Below are 16,689 nucleotides of genomic sequence, written 5' to 3'. Positions count from 1 at the left end.
TCCTTGAACAGCCACGCTGTGTGTCCAAATGCCCTTTCATTATGTTTAGCAGAAGGGGGTTGCTCTCCAATTCACCGCAAACGGTCGGATGGATTATTCATGAAGGCTGTTTCCATATGCTTGGACCCATTGGAGAAATTTTTACCTCACAAACTGCTTTCCTCCACCTAGTTGATTTATTAATTTGTATGCTGCATAGATTTTATGGGATTTACAATACTTCAGTGCATTAAGTAAATAATAGTACTAATAATTTTGACATACTGGAATTTTCAGATCAAAAATGAATGCTTAGGGAAAAACAAATCTGCTCTTATGCCAGTTATGACTGGAACTTTTGGAACAATACCAAAAGGACTTCAATATTTAGAAATTTTGAATGTATCAACCCTGAACATCCTAATTTTTACCAAAAATAATAAATAAATCCTTCTTGGAACTGTCCATAATATCCTCAGATGCTACTTTAATGATTCTTAGCTCTTTGATTAGAACCTGAATTAAGTTTTCACTAGACTTTGACTATGAATCTAATTGTAAATTACCCATATAATAATAATAAATCAAACTTGTATACATCACTCAAATTTATTGGCTTTGGGCAACTTACAACAACCAAAAGAAATTACAGTAAAATGAATAAAAGAATAAAAATAAAGGTAATAATAATAAAGTTGGAAGGTACCTTGGAGGTCATCTAGTCCAACCCCCTGCTCAGGCAGGTAACCCTATACCATTTCGGACAAATGGCCGTCCAGTCTCTTCTTAAAAACTTCCAGTGTTGGAGCATTCACCGCTTCTGGAGGCAGGTGGTTCCACTGGTTAATTGTTCTCACTGTCAGGAAGTTTCTCCTTAGTTCTAGGTAAAAAACAACAAATATTTTGTATGAACAGATTGAATATATTAGGGAGTACACTGGAGAAATGCTGCATTAATGTACATTAATGTCATTTCAAAAATTTCTTATGTCCTATTTAGTCTAACACTTTTAGACTAAAGCTTTGATCAATTTTAAAAAGCCAGCTGAAATTTCAGAAACCACATACAAATTGGAATTGCTGTATCAGTGGGATGGAAAGCATAGACTTTTAATAAACAGATAAACAAAGGTTCAAAGTTTTAAAAACTCTGGGTGAAAATGTCTTCATATTTTAAATTGTGAAAAGAGCATTTTAATAATGGAATGTTCTGTTTTGGCAGAATCATGGAGCAGAAGTAACCTGAGTCTCAAGCCACGTTGGAAATAAATGGAATTAAACATAAGCATTTCAGGTTTTTCAGACTGTGTTCCAGTTAGTCTTTCTGAGACGATATTTTGAATGAATGTTGGTTTTACCTGCAGTTAAGGTCCTTCTTCAATAGTCTTCAGAGATGGGACTAATACTGCGAAAGCATAGAAAGTGTTTCTTGGAAAATATTTAGATGTTTTTAATGAGTAAAATAGAAAATAAAATATGATTAAAGTGTGGCGGGGTTACTTAGCTGTCAAATAAATTTGCTTTTTGAATTGAATACATCTTCTGGGAATAGGCTTACACATCTCTGCCTTAAATTTGAAAACTAAGGTACTTCCTACATACTTTCTAGTTCTTTGGAGCCAGATTCTGAAAACATTTGTTTACAAGACTATTGTTACAGATCAGGTTATTATCTCTTGCTACGTGTATATATTCAGCCATTTGGGCACAATACACACTGAAGAAATTACTTGGCAGAGAAAGGATTAGTCTGTTTGGTGAGAATGTATGCAAATATTGACACAAAGGTCTTATAATTTCTGTCCAACTTTGTCTTCCTGCCTTAATTTCAACTGGACTTACATGAGCAGATAATTCATGTTGATGAGATCATAAAAGGCATCTTCACATTTTAAAAAGGCTCAAATCTGTGACTTGAAGTAAAATAATTCAGCAAATGTGGCTTATCAAAAATACTTTTCAATATAAAGGATAAACGGACCCTTGAAGAAGAATGCTTCTGTTTGTCTATCTCAAGCTTACTTGGAATAACACTGCTTAAAAAAAATGATGGATCATGATTTCTGAGTTCATCCTATTGAACATAATCTCTGAATTGATTCAAAAATGCATGGATTGGTACCATTTATGGGCAGATATAAGTTAGACTGTATCCCACAAAGGCTTGTGTAACTAAATTGATGATTGGTACTCAAGGGATCAGAAGACCCCTAAACCACTGAAAGGCATGAGAAAATGTCAGCATCCTGATATTGCTGGGAATCGTAGAACTGGGTGCGTCCATCCGGTGACCGGCTGGGCACAGGGATCCAGGCCAGCCTCCCTTCCTAGAGTGGGCTGCCAAACTGAGAGGCGATGGGAACCAGCAGTTCCCAGGCCAGCAACGGTCACAAGGCATTTGCGAGACCGCCTACTACCTCATAGTTCCCTAGGTCCGGTTAGATCCCACAGGCTGGGCCTCCTTCAGGTTCCATCGGCCAAGCAGTGCCATTTGGCGGGGCCGCGGAGGAGGGCTTTCTCTGTGATGGCGCCCACGTCTTGGAACCAGCTCCCCCCGGAGATTAGGACCGCTCCCACCCTGTTGGTTTTCCATAAGCTGCTTAAGACCTGGCTTTTCCGACAGGCCTGGGGTTTATAAAATCTGACCCCTGGATGACTGTAATTGTACTGTTCGTTTGTCATATTTTATGTTGTTTTTATTGTTAGCCGCCCAGAGTCCTACGGGAGTGGGGCGGCTTATAAATTTTAAAAATAAAATAAAATAAATAAAATAAGGCAAATGTGCTACAGGAGTTTCTCTTCCAAGCCAAGTGAGCACGACGCCAAATCTGAGAGGACGAGAGGAAGATTCTCGAGCAGGACTAGATGACCTCCAAGGTCCCTTCCAACTCCCTTGTCCTGCATTCTGTAGAAGTGACTCGCGGCCTCCCAGCCTTTTGAGAGACGATCTGAGGATTCCTCTCTGTGGATGTTTGTCTGGAGCCTTCTGCCAAGTCTAGCTGAGGAACCGAGCTAAACAGCAAAGTGTCGGAGGATCCGGGCTGTCCTGCCAGATCCTGATCTGGAAGCTAGTTCCCTTCTGGCTCAGTCTTTCCACCGTGCAGTGGCTCTTCCCCTTTTCCTAACATTCGGTCCTAACCGCCATCTCTGGCTGATCTTTTTATTTTCTTCTCCTCCCAGGGGAAGCGGGAGGCGGGTGAGGTTGCAAAGACCACCGAAGAGAACCTGTTTTTACAGGATAAAAGAACTGTGGACTAGAAAGGGCCACAAGGATCCTCTGTTCCCACCCTTTAGAGGGAGCAGGAGAATCCTCCAAGAGGTGATTGTCCTGTTAATGTTCCTCCTACATTTCCAAATTTTGCAGGATTTAACAATAACCATGAAACCCTGCAGCTCTGCTTCATCTTTAACTTAATGGGGCCAGTATGAGCAAAGGTGCCCATAATCTAGGTGATTTTTATGATCAAGATAAAGTAGTAAAAGCACATATCTTACAGATTAGGTTTGTTTGCCAGAGCTATCGTGACTTTTTTTGACACCCTCTCCCCTGGTGAACACCCTTCCTTTGGGACCAGAGATCTGGTGGGAAAAAATATTTTATACTTTTTTCTTAATAAGTAATATTCTAGGCCTCTTTAATGCCATTTGTTCTGAACAGGGTAACAAGCAAACAAACAGCTCTCATTTTTACATAACTTTCTCATCCAGAATATGCTGGAAAAAATACATTTTCCCATTTTGTCCAGGTGTGTCAACAATTTGGTAGTCTGTCTCCAGTCTTGATTGCAGAGCCAATTATAGTGTAAAGAAATCTATTTTGCTTTTTAGAACTAGCAGGCTACAAAGAAAACCTTTAGCCATCTTCTCTGACCTTTTCTCTAGTTTTGCTGCATTTTATTTTTTTTGTTGGCAACTGATTTTATTGCTGGTGCCTGTTTAGAGGACCTTCTGTATCTCCTGTCAATGACAACTATTGTCCTAAGGGAGAGGAGGAGTCCACTGTGGCTGCGGATAAGAAGTATTCTGACTCTTTAAAGGAATACTCTTTCAAGTTCGGACCATGAAACACTGGCATAAATATAATGGCATTGATAGAATTCTTGCCCATCGCCCTCATTCTTTGATGTATTTCTTTGGCACCATCTTCATAGTATCTCTCTCCCTTTTGCTACCTTTGACATTTCTGCAGCCTGCCAAAATGGGCAGTCCTCAGAGAACCGCCTGGCCACTGACCCTCACAGGGGATGGAGAGTCTTCACATCCAGCTGTTCCCCGCAAGTCCTATAAGCCTTAATTAACTCTAGAGACATTTTGCCACCCCGAAGCATTGCAAAACACAATCGGTGTTACGACAGAAATGTTACATTTTTCATTATCTTAAAAGTGAATGGAGTTGTGAAGGTTTCGCAGGGTCCTCGTGGTTATTATTGGAACAGTAGTTGTTGCATTTGTTGAAGGATTCAAACCCTCACCCAATTAAAATGAAAGTACAACATGAGCCTCAAATTTCATCCTCGTGAGCCTTAATGTTTAATTGTTAGGGCAGCTGGGTAAAAGCTGAAGTCCTGATTTCAGGCTGTGGTGCTTCTTCGTTTTAGTTACTGTTTTTTCTTTCCCATTTCTATCCAAAAGGAGAAGGGAAAAGCAACCATGGACAGGGATGGGGATCAGGATCTGATCAGGATCTCTTGAATTCATCTTATTTGACAGTCTGTTAAGTTGACCCCAGAAGTAGTTTGGTGCAGCGGTTAAGGCCCCTGGCTAGAAATCAGGAAACCATGAATTCTGGTTCCCCCCTTGGGCACGAGACTAGCTGGGTGACTTCGGGCCAGTCACTTTCTCTCAGCCCTAGGAAGGAGACAATAGCAAATGGCAATGAATGGATAGCAAATGGCAATCCTTGCCAAGAAAACTGCCGGGACTTGACCAGACGTTCTCTGAGAATTGGACATGATTAAATGAAAGAAAAGAAATCCTAAACAATTTGTCCCAGTTATTCTACCTTAAGGTGTCTTAAACAGAGACCGATGGCTGACTGTCAGCATTATGGAGTAGATCAGATCATGAAACCGACCCCAGAGGATGGTTAGACCCCACTGAGCTGGGCTTTGGCAACAGAATCTGCAAGCCTGCTTGTCTTTCAGCTGCCCTCCCAGAAGCCCCTTCTTAGCGCCTTCTCCTCTCGCAGGGTTCAAGGGGTCTTTCCGCCCTTGTTCCTCCTCCTGTAATCGCTTCTCAGTATCTCCTTCCGGGGCTCCGTCTCCAGGGCTCTCGGCTCCACTGCGATTGCGCCCTATCTGGCCTCTAAAAATCGGTGGATTTTGATCCATTGGAAAACACTGTGAGGCCTCCCTACCTTGTGTGACTCTCTCACAACAGGGGAAGTTTTATGTTTAGTCTGGGGATGGGGGGCATTCATAGAGGAGGGGTGTTAAAGAAGTCAGAATGGTGGCTGCATTCACATGGTCAAACACCCCCCCCCCATTTTTATATCTGTTGGGATGAATGAAAAGGGCTGGGGCTTTGATGCTCAGTCATGGTCATCTTGACCTTTTGACCACCTTGGCAGGTGCCCCTGGCCCAGAGACCTCTGCAGAGTGTTTGGGGCACGGTCCCAGCCGTCCACCTGAATGGGCAGCAGCAGCCAAAGGAAACCTTTTGCCCAGAGCGGAAGCATAAAGCCGTCCTGCCAGGCCTCTGGCTCAGTCAAGCATGGGCCCCTGGCGCATCAGGGAGGATGCAGGGTGGCTGGCTCAAGAATAAGAGGGAAACCCACCCTCCAGCGCCTCATCCCAGCAGCAAACTCCGTGGGGAGCCAAGGGGGGAGGAATCAGGGGGAGGCTTCCGAGACAAACAGGTTGGAGGCCATGACAGGAGCCACCCAGAGAGCCTCAGGGCCAAAGAAGCTAAGGGAAGCCAGGCTGCTGCTGCTGCTTCCCGTCCTCCGTGAGGCAGGAACGGTTCCGAAATAGCCCTTTCACCACCCTCCTCCTCCTCCTCCTCCTCCTCCTCCTCCTCGCAGCTCTTTCCCAGGGGAAAAGCCAGCCCTGTTGCTCCTGGCCCACTTCGGCTTCTTCAGCTTGTGGGCCTCTTCCCTGCCGGCTCCCTTTTGGGGTTACGGCAAAGCTGCTTCGCGCTCCACAGGCCCCACCACAAGAGTCGGGGTCAGGGACAAGACAGTGAAGCCCAGAGTTGGGGGTGGTGCTTCGGAAATGGGGAGGGGGCTGGGGGGAACTTGACCCTGTTGGGGGTTTGGGTTCTTGAGTCTCAGGGAGGGCCTTTATTGGAAACAGTTCTGGCTTTTCAAGTGGTTTGGGTTTTCTCCTCCTCCTCCTCCTCCGTTGCTCCACATGTTTGTGTTATTCAGTTTGCCTTTGTTTATGTTGAAGCTCAGTTAGGGTGATCAAATATTTTCCTCCTTTTTGACGTGCAGTTGCCTTCTTGACATGGTGGGGAAGGCCAGGAGAGGCTTTGCCAGCTGGAAATGTGTAGGTCACGCTGGGGACAGGAGTTTCTCAAGGGCGTGGGCGCGCTTGGTGGAAGAGGAGGAGGAGCAGGAGGTGAAAACTGCTGTGGAGACCAGCTTGAAGACTGAGTTGGCCACTTTGCCTCCTTGCTTTTCTCTGCTTTCCAAGCCACTAATGTATGATCTGTGCTCATTTTTCCCCCGCTTTGAAGTTCTGCAGAGGAAATAGTAGAACCTGCAAGCATGAATATATACACCTCAGTGTGCATCTGTGTGTGTGTGCAAGGTATAGATACAGTAACCTGGCCAAGGAAGAAGTAGAATCTAGGATTATGTGACCCGCGTCAGGTTGGTGATCTGATCCAAAATGGCTGAGGTCGCTGTCATTGCAGTGAACACTGGCATGGTTTTGAAGGCTAGAATGTACCCAGGATCCTGAGTAAGGATGCAACTGCTTTTAAGAGTTTGTACACTCATTTCTCAAACTCCAGGGCTGTACAGCCATAGTGTAGATAAACTATGGATCAACACCTTTAAAAGTTCCACCAAATACACAATACGCAATCTACTGTTCCACGTGTTTGGCCTGACCAAGATGCATTTGAATTGGATTGTGTCCCTTATTCAGTAGAAAGGATGCTAATATGGGGATTATCACAATTCATTCAAAAATATTTGGGCTTAAAATAAATAGATTTGTTAACTTGACCTGTTCCTTCCTTGAAATATTTCAATATCCAGCTTGAAACACGATACTGTATAGTTCTCTCAAAATGAGCCATGAGCTAGCTTAACTTAATGTAAATTAAGTAAATATGATAAAAATACCATTATTAATATACCTTCAAAGTCCTTGCTGGGGGAAAAAGGGGGAAAAAAGAACCCTCAGCCCTTGGAAGTACCAAAACGATTTGTATTAACAATTAAAAAGAAAAGAGCTGGTTGGTTTCTTTGCTTAGTGTCCAGCCTAAATTCTGCTGTTAACACTGAAGATTTAAAACGGAATTAAGTCATTCAAACAGTTAAACTTGGAAGCTGTAGGATCTCTGAATATGCCATTCTGGGTCACGAGTTGCACTAACGGCAGAAGAAAGCAGGAACCAGTGACGGGGGGGGGGGATGTTTTTCATGCTTGGCATCCTAGAACATAACCTGTTTGTGCTAGAAGCAAGTTATGGTTCCCTTTTAAGTTAAGCGATTGGCTGTGGCACCTCAACCTTTGCAGCAGCTGTTTCATGGACCTTTCCCACCAAAGCTACAGTCTTGAACAGAAAGGCGTAAACAGGGAGAAGCAGAGAAGACAGGAACCTTATGTTGATTCTCTCCTGTTCAGACATTTCGGTTGAATGTGGCAAGAACACGGATTCCAATAAAAGAGAATCCCTGTTGCTCAGGGCTGAAGTGCACGGCCTTTGGTGCCCTCTGAGGTAGGCTGTCTGTTTGCAGATGTTTCGTTGGGTAATGAAACATCTGCAGGCAAATGTCCTAGCTCAGAGAGCACCAAGGACTCAAAAATATATGGATTCCATTTTCCTTTTGTAACAGTTGTAGGGGAACCTTGATAGTCTATGATAGCCAGAAATCAGGAAGAGTCTGGTATCGTCTTTTCAAGCTAACACATTTCATTAAAAGGCATAAACTTGGCAATGTGAGCTATATTTTCTGGCTCTTAGTATAACACCTTCTTGGCTTCTGTTCCCAAGAGAGAGAGAGAGAGAGAGAGAGAGACAAAGTGTGTATTTATTTTTGAAATTTGTCACCCCACCCCTGTAATCCAATGACACTTGGCAGCTTACAATATGATTGGATCTGTTAAAACATCTACAATGTAGCCTCCACCTGAAGCAATTCTGAGAGGATGGAGTTATCGAAGTCACCCTACCCTGGGAGGTTAGGTCATTAACCTCAAGACGACATCAAGGAGGGATTGACCAGCAGAATGCCAAAGAGTTTGAACTTTTAGCTCAATTTAACCTAAAAGCATTGATATCTCCGGCTGTCTCGGGCAGTCTCTGGTCCTATGCAACATTAACACAACCGCATTCCCTCCCCAGACACAGCATTAAGGCTGTTGACCCCACCTGGAAAGCCAGACCTCTGGGAGAGCAACATCACCGTCTGGATCTTACTAGACAGGTCAGATTTGTATGCTTATCCAGTATCAAACTCCAGACCATCATTAAACCTAACACAGAAAATGCAGCCCATCTTAAAAGTGTAAGATTTTGCCTGCCTTACAACTGAATTTAGAATGACCTTTTCTTCTCAAAGAAAGGCGGTGAGGGGTGTCCCCTTTTGGAAAGCCAGCCAGCCTGCATCAGATTCCTCCTTTTTATCATTTGAGGCTGCTTGTTCTTCTCTCCAGATGCACCGTCTGGCACATTACCCCGTTCTTTTCTGAGGAAACCAATGATTTTGCCATGTAATGCAAAACACCAGTGGAATCACTACACAAGCAAAATGCCAGCGATGTATAGTGGTTCAGCCACAAGCGATGGCATGTTAATTTGGTTTGATTTTTTTTTCCAGTCTGTCATCTGGGTTGTTCTTGGCAGCAAACCTTAAAAGGGCATTTTCCTCTTCTCCTTCTCATTACTGAGGATAATCCAAGGATAAGGGCAATTGCTAATTTTGTTAATGATTCCATTTCACATTTTGCTTCCCAAAGAAATCTTTTAAAATAAGATAAGTGCTTCATTCTGTTTGCTTTTTCTTGTCTTTTTATCTGCCAATCTCAGATCCAGCTGATTTCTCCAAAATATATAAAATGACATAAATGATACCCAGAGAATCAAAGCTGAGGGGGAAAACAAATCAAATCCAGCACATCTAATACCCAACTGCAAGCAACCCGATTTCAGTAACGTCAGCTTCCGTAACCAGACAGTTTCACACTTTCCTCCGAAGCAGCTTGGGGGCTTCGGGGGCGTATCTGGAGGTGCCTAGGGGGCAGATCAGTGACTGTGGCCCTCCGCCCAATAGCCCATGTTTCCATCATGATGGATGTGCCCCATTGTCAGAGTAAATATTTTTTAAAAGACAAATACTAAATATGGAATATAAAATAAATAAACGAGATTATAGTCAATCAAAACTTTATTACAGTCATAGACCAACGTAAGAAGGGTGGTATATAAACAAGTAATAATTAGGTTATACCCATTTTATAGGGTTTTTTTAAAAAAAGAGTTTAGTATGTATACAAGTGGTGCAGTGGCCTAGTGGTGAAGACTCTTGCCTCCCACTCAGAAGGTTGAGAGTTCAATCCTCGGCAGCGACAGATGTTTCTCTATCAGGGCACAAAGAAAAAAAATATCTGCCTGCAAACTCTGTGTAGGCGTCAGAAAGGGCAACCGGCCAGCAAATGCTCAGCAACATTCAGTCGCTCTGACTTCCTCAGAGGAAGAGACTACAGGATTGTAGAAAGAAAAAAAACCAGTTTCTGTGTGTGTCTCTTTGTGTACGCTCTTAAAAATGTTTTTAAATTGCTTGTATTCCATCCTTCTTGTGCTGGTCCATGACCATAAGAAAGATTTGATTGATAGATGTCATAGAGATTAATGAAAAAAATAAGTGAATTTCCACTGAAATGGGATTTATTCTTTTTTGAGAGGGCTTAAAATGAAATGGAAATAAATCCCAACAAGTGAATGGAAAGAAACAATAAAAATATTTTTGAAGCTCAGCCCTTATAAAGAAATTGCAGACAAGGATGAGTGGGTCCTAATCTTGCAGTTAGGTGATTTTGAACTCCTGCCATGTTTTGAATTGTTCACACGTGTTGCTCCCTTGCTGCAAAACGAGGAACGTCAGCGTTGCTAAATATGACGGCCTTCTGCTGTTTCTGTCGAGTGAGGTGCTGGGCCTCCACCCCGAGGTTCCACCTGTGTGGCATCCCTGGTTCACAACCACACGCCCAGGAGCCAGATTCCTCCACAGCAGCAAGTGAAAATGTGGACTTATCTATGCGGAACTGGCTGTCTAAAATTAGATGTTAAATCAGGAGAAAACTAGATTAGCAGGTTTACCATCATAGCAATTACTTGATCTCCAATAGTCTGCATGTTTTTGAACAAGGGAAAATAACTTCATCTACCGCTGCAATATTCTCCCTTTTTATCTCCCCCCCCCTTTTCTGGTACATTTAGATGGCAACTACATGATGGATGGGTGCTTCCTATCCTGTTCTCCAGTAATACCCCTGGTGCACAAAATGTAGCTGATAGATGATATTTAGCAGTGGATAGTTAATGACCCATGGCTGAATTCATTAAGTGTTGTACTAATTCTGACCACACATCACACCAATCTGTGCAACCAAATTTTGAATTCTAATTATCCATCTGGTTTTCACAAGTCAACTTAAAATAGTGCTAGGTCAAAGGTGAAATTGCTCAAAATGTTGCAGCTTGAGCATCAAGTATCAACATGCTCCAAAGACTGCAGATTGGATAATGAGCAGACACTTTCTCTTGGTGCGAAACTTCCAGCAAAATGCCCAGGACGGCACTCCAGAAGTATCTGGGAGAGAAAGGCTGAAACCGTGCAGAAGAGCTGAGGGGAGCTGTGTCCCCCACTTTCTGGATTGCTGGAGTAGAGCATGGGAGGAAGAGTCTCAGAAGAAGTTTCCAAACTCCTAGCAGTCAGGCTGTTGAGGAGTGTAGGAATGGAGGTTGCTAATGAATTGAGAAGTGAGAGAGAAATAAACCAATATTCTAGCTTGTGGCTTTATGTGATACAGCAACATTCCAGAAACTACATATTTTATGCAGACTCCCCAACCTCTTCCTCAAAATTATTGTGTGTTGGCTGTTACCCCTTTCATATTGGGCTTTCATGAGGTCTAGGCACATCCTGATGGTGAAACAACATGTGCTCTTTGTAAGTAGATGACACAACTTGAGAAATATTTTTCATGAAAAACAGGCATGCTAGAGGCAAAATTTCTACTTCATTAATGTGCGCATTCTGCATAATTGCTCTCCTGCTGTGGATTAATAACGCTGATCTAGGTCAATGAGGCATTTCTATTTATTGAGTTGTTTTAATTTCACCAGCAGAGTGAGTTTTGGTTTGTATGCCTTCTGCATTGTCTCATTTTGACCGTTAAGCTAGATTCACATTTTTAAGACCGAGGCTTCATTAATTTCTTTGAGCTTCAAGGGTTAGCAAAAAGAAAAAAAAACCCCAGGAGATTAATCGTACTCTTTTTCAAGCTTCAAGCTTTATTTTAGTCCCTTTTTTAAGAGTGTAGAAATTCAGGTCTTCCAAGAATGTAGATGTTCATGTAGCTCTTACCATATTGAATAACTTGTAGGGAAAGCAAAGTTCAATTAATAGTTTTGTTATGGAAGGAGCTAAATATTGTATCTGAGATACTAAATTGTCATTCAACAATTTTTTTCCTGCAATATTTTTGTTTACCTAATGCTGAAAAGAACCAAAAAGCCACTACTCATTAATGGGACCGACTGCGATCAACATAATGAAAGAAAATACTATTTAGAATCATATTTTTGGAGCTGAAAGGAAGCACAAGGATTATGTAGTCTAGTGACCCGCAATCTCAGCAATTTTAAGGTGCGAGGACTTCAACTCCCAGAATTCTCATGCTGCTTGAGGAATTCTGGGAGTTGAAGTCCAGACCTCTTTAAAAAATCATAGGCTTTTGGAAAAGCATTCTTACTGGGGACTTATGCCCAAGAAGACAGAATTAATTAGCTTAAAGTAAAAATAGACCAGGTATCAGGTTAGTGCATCTCATGAGGTAGACAATTTCCCCTCTGAGCTTCTCGTCTTGTTCCTACTTGCTGTTGAAGTGACTTAGACTTGAGCACTAAAGTGAAAGGAAAGGGAGAGAACAGGAGAAAAGATATAAATACTGAAAACTGGTACTAATTACCTTCAGAATTTAGCCTGAAGCTCACTCAGATGCCCCTGAAGACTACAGAGATTGATATTTCCTTTAGAGCAGAGGTGCCCAGTCTTCCTCATGGCTGGCTGGGGAATTCTGGGAATTGAAGTCCATAGGTCTTAAAGTAGTCAGGGTTGGACATTCCTGCTTTAGAGAGCCTCTTTCTCTTAAAAAGTAGCAGTATTTGGGGTGGGGGATTATAGTACATTACATAGTTTCCCCATGACAGTGACCCTGTGAAGCATTTGGGTTGGGGGGGGAGGGGAAATGACTATTAACTTTAGCCACTGACTCTCATAAAAATGATATTGGTGAGTAGAAATAATAAATAGAAATAAAATCCTTTATCGGCCAAATGTGACTGGACACACACAAGGAATGTGTCTCTGGTGCAGAAGCTGTCAGTATACATATAAGCAACAAGTGATAAATATTGATCATAATCATAAAATACAATCATAAATCATAAGATACAACACTTAGTCATAGGATACTAAATAAACAAACAACATAAATCATAATAGATACTAAAGGAAGGCAATCAACATAAATCATGAGATACAAATAACACAGTTATAGTCATAAGAAGCTTAGGAAACAAGAAAGACGAAAAGATGAGAAGCGTAATAGGTAATACAGCCCTCTACCAGGTAGTCTGACATCCTAGTAGGGCACAGAGGGTGTTGTGGGAATTGGTTGTGTAGCAGAGTGATGGTTGTGGGGGGAGAATCTGTCTTTGTCTCTGGTTGCTTTGGCGTGCAACGCCCTACAGCGTCGCCTGGAGGGAAGACCTTGAAACGGTTGATGTCCAGGAGGTGAGGGGTCTGCAGACATTTTCTCAGCCCTCCTTCTGGCCCGTGCAGGATACAGGTCCTCAGTGGAAGGCAGGCTGGCTGCAGCTGTTTTCTCCCTGCAGTCCTAACTATCCGTTGGAGTTTGTGTCTGTCTTGTTTGGTTGCTGTGCCAAACCAGACAGTTACAGAGGTGCAAATGACAGTCTCAATAATTCCTTTGTAGAACTGTATCAGCAGCTCCTTGGGCACTCTAAGTTTTCAGAGTTGGGGCAGAAAGAACATTCTTTGTTGTACTTTTTTAATGACATTTTTCGTGTTAGATGAACATTTTTAATCCGGAAATATTATAAAACTAGAAACTTGGACTACTTCCAAGGCAGATATATCTCTGAGTATTACCTTGAGTTGTTAAGAACTTTCTCCTTAGTTCTAGGTTGCTTCTCTCCTTGATTAGTTTCCATCTATTGCTTCTTGTCTTGCCTTCTGGTGCTTTGGAGAAGAGGGGGGCAACCCGAAGGCAGGACAAGAAGCCACAGATGGAAACTGATCAAGGAACCTGGCCCTAAGGAGGAATTTCCTGACAGTGCGGACAATTAACCAGCAGAATGATTTGCCCCCAGAAACAGTGAATGCTCCGTCACTGGAAGGTTTTAAGATGAGATTGGACAGCCATTTGTCTGAAAGGGTAGAGGGTTTCCTGCCTGAGCAGGGGGTTGGACTAGAAGGCCTCCAATGTCCCTTCCAGCTCTGTTATTCTGCCTTTTGTTCTCCTGAGTCCTTCTTGGAGTTGATGCCCCCGTACATCCTGCTCTCTTCTCTTCCTTCAATCCTCCTATCTTGGCCTGCAGTTGAGAAGATCCTGACTCTACACCAAGATTCCTCTTGGCGGGGGCACCCAGGGACCCATTTCCACTCCATTTCCATGCACCATTTTTGTTAAAAGCAGCATCTGAAGCTCGCAAGTTGGGTGCGGAGAGAAAGACCCCCATATTCCTATTTCTTGCATCTGGGCTATGTTGGATTCAACTCGGCTTAAGAACTGGAGTCCATGTCCCCCCTCTCCCTAATACCTCTTCTTCCTTGCCCCCCCAAAGGCTTCTCTTTGCTTTCATGAAGAGCCAACTGAAAGCCGTATCAGCAGAATCTCAGCTGCCACTGCGGCTTCCACCACAGAATGAATTGATTTAAAAGCAAGGTTCATTTTTAAAGATGGGGTTTACAGTGTGTCCATATGACTAATGAGGGTTTGGAAGACTTCTAGGCACACATCAGGCTAACCTCAGTGCAACCCAACCATAGCAACTGGTCCCTTGTGTGATTGTTTGCCATAGCCAAGGCCTAGGCGTCCCTCTCCGTGTGCATAGAAGGGAAGGAGGCTGACCTCGCTTTGAAATGCCGACGTCTATTTACACAAAAAAGTGTTGAAGGCTCTAACAAGTGGGAGAGCGAAATCCTGAGGAAGCAAACACAGACGGTCCAAAGCAATGCGAATGCTGGGCAGCCCCTGGGCAGAACCTGGAAGATGAGGCCAAAGTGCCCAACAGCCCATCTCATTCAACAATCGGTTTCCTGATTTGACCATCCAGAGGCTGACCAAGAGGGCACAAAGTCAACACCACTTCCTGTTTTATGTTGATTTCCCAGACACTCTGATCTAAACGTTTGCTCTATTTGAATGTGAAGGCTCACTTTCCATAGGTAACGGCTGCTGGCCAAACCTTTTTGGAAACAGGTGTCTAATTGTGGTTTCTCCAACCTGTCCCCCTGGAGTTGGGACTCCGATTCCCAGTATTCTCTGCAGGGCCAGTTGATTTGTCAGGGGTTCGTGACAGCTGAGGATTTCGGTATTTGCATTTCCCAGAAGGAGAAAAGCTGATTTGAATTTTTAAAATGGTTTTATAGCCCTCCTTTCGCCTCTTGAGAAGCACCCAGGAGGTCTTCCAGAATGTTACATCAAAACATATTGTGAAAAATTAAAACTGCAGATAAAATAAGCCATCAAATAAATACCAAGCTACCAAACACTTAAAAGTCAGGCAGAAGAGAGGATATTTTTTACAGATTTCCTAAATATCAGGAGAAAAGTCACGAGAGGCTGTTCCTGAGTCTTCCAAAGTCTGGGAGCCACGCAGGAGAAGGTCCTCTTTCATTGCCAAGTAGGTGGACCTCATTTGAAATAAATTAGGCAGTACCTAAGTAAGGCTTTAAGCCAGTGTTTCTCAACCTTGGCAACTTTCAGATGGGTGGACTTCAACTCCCAGAATTCCCAAGCCAATCCTGCTGGCTGGAGAAGTCCGCCCATCTGAAAGTTGCCAGCGTTGAGAAACACAACTCTCTAAGCCAGTGTTTCTCAACCTTGATAATTTTAAGGCATGTGGATTTCAACTCCCAGAATTCCACAGCCAGCAACGCTGGCTGTGGAATTCTGGGCGTTGAAGTCCACATGCCTTAAAATTGTCAAGGTTGAGAAACACTGCTCTAAGCCATTGCGGTTCTTCACTCGAAAGAGTCTCCTAAGGGGAGTCTCCACTTCAACCGTGGAGCAGACCATTTCAGGAAGGAGTTAACTAAAACACAGGAATTCTGGGTAGTGAGTACCTATGATGAGCAGGGGGCTGATGTAAGTGACCTCCAAGATCCAATGTTGGTCCTTAGTCAAATTGCAGCAGAAACCCAAAGTTGTTTCTATGGTTTTCCTCCAGCGGTGCAATTGTTTTACCAGCCTCAATTAGGTTGTTGGGTATAACAGGGTGAGAAGAAACGTGGGAAGGATACCTTCAAAATTCTGATGTTAAAATAACAATACTTAGCTGCCACTTTAAAAAAATAACAATAATAACGAAGCAGAAGCTGGAACAGCAAAAAATAAAGCCCTTTCCTCTTTGCACCTGTCTCTGATTAATGCTATCTCTGCTATAGGATGCAATGGTTTTGTTGAACTTGATTAAAAAAAATAAGTCCAAATTTTGGATGTAGCTCAGGGTATTCCGTGGTTTCTACCCTGGTAGCCTCTGTTCAGGAAGTGCTCTTTAACATATTTGTGTCTTTCAGAGAAAGGGAATTTTACTGTCTCTGGCTTAGCCTTTGACTAGTTATGGATCAATGTCCTTGCTCTGTAGGAAAAATGTGTATGGTCTCAGGAGCCCCTTGTGATGAGTGAACACCTGTTGGGTGGTGCAGGAAGACCAATACGTGATCCCACGCAAAATGTGCTGGACTCTGAATGACCTTGCCAGCATTGGACAATCCTGAATAGGATTCGCACCTCACATGGAGTCTGTCGGCACTCACTATATAAATGGGGCACAGTATCCTCCCCCCAGTGTGACTGCGGGGTCCCACATCAAACTGTAGATCACATCATCAGCGGCTGAAAGCTGAGGGCATCTACCGGTCCAGTTTCTGATTTCTTTGAGATAAACGATGCTCCGCTTAAGATGGCCTAGAGACATTGGTATCTGAATATAGATCTTTTTAACATTCATATTTTATTGCATTTTTAAGTTAGGTGAAGTGTTAAGATACATTGCAAGTCC

General features: G+C 43.1%; 1 protein-coding gene across 5 annotated transcripts in view; it reads left to right on the top strand.

Annotated features, from left to right (window-relative positions):
* ATXN10 (ataxin 10) overlaps nt 1-16,689 on the top strand; it is a 97,781-nt gene that overhangs the window by 49,276 nt on the left and 31,816 nt on the right. The window lies entirely within an intron of this gene.

Source organism: Crotalus tigris, unplaced genomic scaffold, assembly GCF_016545835.1.
Source record: "Crotalus tigris isolate CLP2741 ecotype Arizona unplaced genomic scaffold, ASM1654583v1 scf7180000018563.1161478300:1536566, whole genome shotgun sequence".
NCBI classification, from domain to species: domain Eukaryota; kingdom Metazoa; phylum Chordata; class Lepidosauria; order Squamata; family Viperidae; genus Crotalus; species Crotalus tigris.
The sequence above is the reverse complement of the archived record's forward strand: the minus strand, read 5'-3'. Positions and strand labels throughout refer to the sequence as shown.